Here is a 7,951-nt window from a genome sequence, read left to right as displayed (position 1 = left end):
AAATGCTAATCATATAAGAACAGTGGAAGGAATTTTAGGCAGGAATATGAAATTGTAATTAATAAGTCAGAAATGTAGGTAAGGGTGTCAGAAGCAGCCCTGGACAAAGAACGATGGCTTTTATAAAAGGAAGAACAATTTATAAAGCTATCATTCCTATAACAACTAGCACAACAATGTTTGGGTCTAGTTTTCAAATCACAAATGTTTTCTAGTAAAGGATTTAATAGTACAATAAGCTTATAAAGCACCTTTAGACCCTGAAGTTAAGCGTTAAGGTCAACAGAGATTAAAGGGGAAGAGGATGTAGGGTAAGAAAAAGGTGGGGTGTCAGCGAGTGCTCGATGTGCCTGGGCATCCAGTGAGGGCTCGGCAGCAGAACGAGGCACTGCTTCCTTGTCTACCTGGTCACAGAGAACAGATGGCTTTGTGCAGGATTTGTCTCCTCAGGAGACTATGAGCTCCTTGAAAGAAGTGTCTTACTCATCTTCATATCCCCAGTGTCTAGCACAGTTCCTGGTACATAGTTTAATGAGAATTTTGGGACATGGCCACTGCTTCACCAAGATCTGAAACTAGTAATAACCCAGTGGAAGGTTACCATTGCAGGTAACTGTTTCTAGTGCCAAACTAAAAAGAAAAGAGAACTGGTTTGGAACAGCCAATATATACAGAAGTGGCTGTAGATCTAGAAATTAAGAAAACAACAAAATCCAATAATTCTTCTAATCCAAAGTGGGATGAACAGCTAACTGTAACTGTGACCTCACAGACTACATTGGAATTCTAAGTTTACTTTATTAAGAAGACCAGCAATAGATTGAAGCAAGTTCTGTTAATACATAATGGAAAACTGGAAAGAGTAAAAGAACAATTAAAACCTTCCTTGGAAGACAGAAACGATTTTGTGAAAACTGGCAAATTGACAGCTGTGCTTGATGAAATGATGATTGAATAAGAAAATCTAACAAACTGCAACTCATCTATAACCATAGAAATACAGCAAAGTGGTGAGGCAGTATGTGAAAATGGAGCTCCTTCAGCAAGGACAACTACCATGTTGCTGTTGAAGGTACTAATTGTATGGATAATTGTATGCATACTTCCAAACATGCTGTTCATACACGGTTAACAAAGACTACATACGTTTATCTTGGTCTCAGGTTGCTGCCAGATCCAAAAATACACCAGCTCCAAAACCGCTCACATCTGAACCAGCCAAGAACTCTGTTATTGGTGAGTCATTATCATCTGCACCAAAAGATAACACATTGGCCATGGGGAATGCAGGAGTTTCTGAAGAAACTGCCTTGTCTTCAAACTGCACTAGCATTACTGTCAAAGATCCTCCAGTTTGAGAGATACTGAGTTCCTCAAAAACAATGAATGCATTCCTTTCACCATTGCAACAATGGACTCTGAAGCTGGAAGTATGCTGGATTCTGCCACCTCTAATTCTGGAAATAATTCTGCTTTTGAAGCAGCAAAATTAAGACAACCAGATGGGTGGGTGGAACTTGCACAGCAATAGTCTGGAAATGCCAACACAGAAACTTTGCCCAGAGTGGGAACAGAGAAAATGTCCTCATGGTGGAACCTAGTATGTAGATCATAATACCCAAACAACCACACGGGAGAGACCACAGCCTTTACCTCCAGGATGGGAAATAAGAGATGATGATCTTGGGAGAGTGTATTATGTAAACCATAATACCAGAACAACACAGCAGCAGCCTACCATGGAATCTGTCCAAAACTTTGAACAGTAGCTGTCTCAGCATAACTAAGTACAGGGAGCTGTTTGACAGTTCAACCAACGATTCCTCTATTCAACTTCAATGTTATCTGCAGAAAAAACAAACCATATGGGCCTTTGCCACTAGGCTGGGAAAAAAGGTTCCACAGACAACTTTTACTTTGCAGATCATAACACCAGAACAACCCAATGGGAAAACCCAAGAATTCAAGGCCTACAGAATAAAGAACCCCTGCCAGAAGGCTGGGAAATTAGGTATACCCAGGAAGGCATTAGTCCTTTGTTGATCCTAACACAAGAACAACATTCAAAGATCCTTGCAATGTGAAGTCATCTGCAATTTGTAGTCCACAAATTGCTTATGAATGCAGTGTTAGGTGGAAGCTTGCTCATTTCTGTTATTTGTACCAATCTAATGCACTACTCAATCATGTGAAGATAATGTATCCTGGAAGGCATTATTTGAAGATATCTTCTACCAGATTATGGCATTAAAACTATAGGATTGGAGGAGGTGACTTGATTATGGTGGTCTAGAAAGAGAATGGTTTTTCTTACTTTCACTTGAAGATTTTAAGCCAGTGTAATGCTTATTTGAGTAGGCTGGCAAGAAACTACTGCTACAGATAAATCCAGCACCAACCATTAATCCAAATCATCTTTCCTATTTTTGCTTCATTGATCGCTTTATCCCTATGACAGCTTTTCATGGAAAGCTTATTGATACTGGTTTCTCTTTACCTTTCTACAAACATATACTAAATAAAAAGTATTTAAAATCCACTGGTACTGAATTTTATAAGTCCCTTATTTGGATAAGAGATAATATTGAAGAATGTGGCTTGGAAATGTACATTTCTGTTGACATGGAGATTTGGGGAAAAGTTACTTCACATGAACTGAAATTGGGAGGTTCCAATATCCTGGTGACTGAAGAGAACAAAGATGAATATATTGGTTTAATGACAGACTGGCTCTCAAGGAGTACAAAAACAGACCTAAGCTTTCCTTGATGGTCTTAACAAAGTTGTTACCCTTCAATAGCTGCAATACTTTGATGAAAAAGAATTGGAGGTATGTTGTGTGGTATACAAGAGGTTGACTTGGCATATTGGTAGAGAAATACTGTTTATCAGCATTATGCAAAAAAATCAGCAAGCAAATAATTTGGTTTGGCAGTTTGTGAAAGAGATAGACAATGAAATAAGAATGCAAATACTGTACTTTTTCACCAGAACCTGCCATTTACTCTAGGAGGATTTGGTGAGCTCATGGGAAGTAACGAACCTCAAAAACTTTGTATTGAAAAAGTTGCTGAAGACAACTTTCTAACTGCTTGGATCTACCACCCTATAAGAATTATGAACAACTAAAGAAAAAACTTCTTTTTGCAATGAAAGAAATAGCAGAATTTGGACAACAATGAATGCAGCTTCTTGTCTTGGAGGAGCTCTTGAATTTAAATACCCCAACCAAGAAAAATTGCACAGACAGTGAATATATGCTGATCATTCTATTTAGTGACTTCTCTGAACCTCTCAAAATATGTTTTCCTTTCTTCCACTGAAATATGCAAAACAATTCATCCTTTTCTTCTTTATTTATTGTTCCCTTGAAGTGACTGACCAGAAAAAATTTCACTCTTAAATTTTGAAGCAAGCAAGAGACTCTATTAAAAATAATTATTATATATCTGTACAAGTATATCTGATCATAGCTATAGTTTTATAGAGCTCTGGCTGTATTAAAAATGACAGCAGTTCATTCAAAAATATCTCGATTTGCTTTACCTTGTTTCTATTATATAGGAGAGAAAGTGCAAGTTACTCATGTTGTTTTCCCTTTTGCAACATCTAAGTTGTTTAGTTGCATGTCTGTTCAGGAAAGTATTAAGGGCTTAAGCTAAATTTTACTTTGAGTGGGTTAAGAAATGTCACTGACCTTTCTGAAGACAGGTATCTGATACTGTCAGTTTGCTATAAATTTTTAAAAAAAATTGCTTTAAATTAAAAAAAAGGTTAAAAATTTTCCCTCTTTACTATGTCAGTAGAACAAAGTAATGAATGAAACCTAATCCCCATAAAATCATATACTAGAACTGATACCATTTAGTGTATTATAAAAATCAGAAAGAATTCATCAAGCAGCATAGAGGTTTGTTTACATGTTAGACTGAAGTGTTGGCATTTGTGGAATTAAAAAGAATCAGGCAGTTATGTACTCTTGTTTTAAAATCCGTAATGTTCTTTAAATTTCATGTATAATAAATTGGTACAATTTGATACTTAATAACATATAAAGTAATATGAACTTTGCTACTTTTGTTTGTGTTAAACATTTTGGTTTTATGAAACCAGACGAAGAGTTACATAAGCATTTGAACACTCAAATATGAGACTAATGATTTTCTTTTTGTGTTTAAATATTTCCATTCCTCTTAAATTCATGAGAATTCAATATATCTGAATTAAATAGTATATTAAAAAATCTTCTGGGTCTCCCCTCCCCTCTTTTTCATAAACCAAGATATTTTCATCCTAAGTAAATAGCAGTTTTAATTATTTTTTTAATTATTAAGGGAATTAGCTGAACTACAAAGATATATAACAAATTAAAATCTAATGTGAATGATAGTAATGCTACTTTTAGCAAACAGAACTTCCTTACTAATACAGTTTAAATTTCCATTTGTACCATGCTTTTAATATGCACTGTACATTTCATTAAATTAACTTAAAAAATTGTTATAACCATGAAACTGGCTTCTTAGAATGTAATAACTGTAACATATTTCACTGCTAAACAAATAAGGAAAATACCAGTATACAATTTAATTTCCCTAAATAATAGTTCTTGTTATGCCCCAATTTTATTTTTCGATATATTAGATTGTTTTCTGCATTTTTTTCAAAATTCATAGCAAAGATTAAAAAAAAGCAGTGACCCACATACAAAAAAAGAGATTAAAGGGTAATAATAATGAGGGTCTTGATAACGATTTACTCAGAAATCAATTTAAGACTAAGTTTCACCCTGAAATTGAAGTCAATAAAGTGAGAACCAATGGCATTAAGCCAGAAGATGGGGGTGGTGAGGTAAGCATGAAGAATCAGCCTGGAAAAATTTAAATTCCTGTAATCTATCCTAAGTATGACATATACAACTTGTTGAGAAAAGAAGAGATCAAAGGAGAAATAAGGTTGAAGCAAAATTCTACAGAGTTGGAATAAATTTATTCTAATATAAAGGTGAAGCTATAAAGACTTATCACCACTATCACAGATTTCCTAAATCGATTAGGGATTCATTAAGCAGACAATATTAAGTACTCTCTGAAATACTGCACCATGTGGTACATGATAGGAAGACCACAAAATAATTTTAAAAATCATTTTCCTAAAAAAAAAATCCAATTTATGGGATGAGCTATAAGGGAAGAATACATATGAATATGATTATAAGTACAAAAAAGATGGAAATGTGTAAACATGTAAGCATATTCTCAGACTCCTGATCAATACCTGCTGGAAAAAGCACACTGGAGAAATTCGTAACATTTGCTAGTAACATAGATCTAAAAATAACTATGTATTTTTCACTACCTCCTCTACATAAGCACTAAGTATATTTGCTCATTTAATTTTCACAACAGTGCATCTAAATAAGTACAATTCAGCAGTTAAACTTGGCCAAGGTCACAGGCTTACATGGAAAGTTTAAATATTAACAAGCTTTTTCTGACTCCAGCATCATCATCATTTCCACTATAGAACACCGCCTCTCTAAGTTAATTCATACAAAATAGGGTAAATGGTGGATATTGTATTTGTTTCTTTTTGTCTGTTTGTAAGTGCCAATGTCCAAGTCCAAACAATACACATTAGACTAAAGGAGAGAAGCCCAAATGGTCAAAAGAGGTTACTCACACAGAGAAGGAATAACTTGTCCTCCTTTACATTTGGAACCCCTAAAGAGATTGTTCATTGGTATGATATGTTAAAAGAAAAACAATACATACTGAAATAGGGCAGTATCTGAAGAAAACACAGGAAATGGACTCAAAGGATGTAAAGTAGTGATGATCAAAAACTGTGTCTAACACTTCAGATGCTCAGTAAAATTTGTTGTTGGTGGAATTACAAGTAATCTGACTCTGCTTTCTGGCCTTGCCCAAAACACTGGACTCCCAGTGATTCTAATGGGGACAGACAAGATGACCATTGCATACATGAAATACATATGATTATTATATACCATATATTCCCATTCATGATAGATTTTCCATTAAGAGTAAAATACCACAAATATGAATTTATTTGGTACAGAGTAGAGTAGTGCTTTGTGAAGACTAATATTTTCATCTGAATAGCAAAATTTCTGCATAAAATATTCTCCTGAACAGTCCAAACCACCTTATTTTATTTCCATTTTCCCGAATCCATAGTCATATAAACTATGGTATACCCTCAGTTTTTTACTTGCCTTCCAGAGTTCACACCATTGATCCTAGGAGAGCATTTTCTTTTCATTTGCTTTCTTTATTAAAAAAATGCCTTACTCTTTTAAAAAGGGAGAGGGGGGAGTTAAATTAAATTGAGAAATCTTCTGATGGAGAATGTGAGCAGATCATTAGATATTAAATTTGTTCTGATGATATAAATTTGAAACTTTCAGCAGTGTTCATACTTAAAGCTTTGAAATAATATGAAAACACCAAGAAGTGGGGAGTACATAGAGAATAGAAAAGGTCAAAGGACTGAAGTCTTTGGTACTATAGTGTTAAAGGTCAAGTTTATATAGAAGTAGCAATGGAGACTGAAAAGCAGTGGTGAGTTGAGGTAACAAGCATGCTACCATCGTTGGGCAGGCCCAGCACGTTGAGATGAGGCCTGGTCTCCTGCTGGGTGAGTGCTTGGCGCGGGTAGATTGTCGCCCCCCTGCTACTCTTGCCCATAGCGGCTGCCTCCTCTGTCTCCACCCAGCATCCGGTCTCCATAGGGGCCGCCCTAGGGTAATCGGCCTGCCTCTCCCCCGCCTCACCAGAACCCAACCCACAACTTCCCCTTATCTTCTGCCCCAGCCCCCAAATACCCCCCGCCAGAATGACAACCTCACCTCTGCCCCTTTACCTAGCAACAGCCTCCAACAACCAATCGGAGGTCGCCTTCAGCTTAAGCCAATCCGCACCCCACACGGTGCCCCTTACCCTCGTACCTCACCCCCAACCGTCCCCCAGCCAATTAGCGGCCTCCCCTCACATACATTGCCTTATTTGGCTTAGCCTTGCTACCGCCAGCGCCCTAGCCTATATAAACGCTTGTCTTCCTCAATAAAGCAGACGCGTTGCCACCATTCTCCATCTCCGCAGCATTCTTCGCGCCGCTGTGCATCTGCCCTTGACACCGCCTGCTGTCCGCTGTGCGCCCTCAGTGAGTGATACAGAAGAAAAACATAGACAGTGCTGGCTTTGAAAGCCAAGTGAAGAAAGTGTTTCAAGAAGGATTTATCAACTTTGTGAAATGCTACTGAAATTAATGAGAGTACAAATCCAAGACAGCAAAAATGAGGGAAGGAGTAAGTAGAGAAAGTAGAAATAAATAGAGAAAACATGGTAAAGCAGTGCATTACTGAGCTTATCATGGAAACATATTGTTCAAACACAACTATGTCTCTAGAGAGAACATACGGCTCTTTTCTCTTCAAATAGTGCATAGGGACAGAAGAAATGAAAGGAATGTATCTGCTGACTCCTTCCTATTTCCTGTCTCTCATTAGACAAAGTTTGCCCAAGAGGGCATTAATTCCCCTATACTTCCCACTATGCAGTACTTCATCTGGTCCAGAAGTGGCAGGCAGATTCCCTGTGGTACCAGCAAGGTCAGACACGGGCAAATGAATTATTGCAGCTCCTACCAAGATGAGCAAAATAGAGACCATGCAAAAACTGGCCTTTAATTTAGGGAGTGCTAAGAGTACCCGTGGTGTGAAGACACTAGGCAGAGGTGGCTGGGCTCTCCATTGAACAAGCTGCCAAAGTTCAGAGGTAAGTGGAACCAACGGAATCAGGGCAGGTGCACAACAAAAAGAACTGAGACTTGACTGGGGAGTTATTGGTTACAGTCTCTGCAGACCCTATCAATAACCATTTTTATAGTCCTCAGTCACGACCATTTCTTTCACTGGATAGTTTAATTT

At 37.2% G+C, this 7,951-nt stretch overlaps 1 pseudogene; it reads left to right on the top strand.

The window, feature by feature from the left end:
• Positions 1-547: 547 nt before the first annotated feature.
• LOC131277999 (NEDD4-like E3 ubiquitin-protein ligase WWP1 pseudogene) lies at positions 548-3,182 on the top strand (annotated as a pseudogene).
• The last annotated feature ends 4,769 nt before the right edge of the window (positions 3,183-7,951 follow it).

Source organism: Dasypus novemcinctus, chromosome 1 (genome assembly GCF_030445035.2).
Source record: "Dasypus novemcinctus isolate mDasNov1 chromosome 1, mDasNov1.1.hap2, whole genome shotgun sequence".
Classification (NCBI taxonomy): Eukaryota; Metazoa; Chordata; class Mammalia; order Cingulata; family Dasypodidae; genus Dasypus; species Dasypus novemcinctus.
The sequence above is the reverse complement of the archived record's forward strand: the minus strand, read 5'-3'. Positions and strand labels throughout refer to the sequence as shown.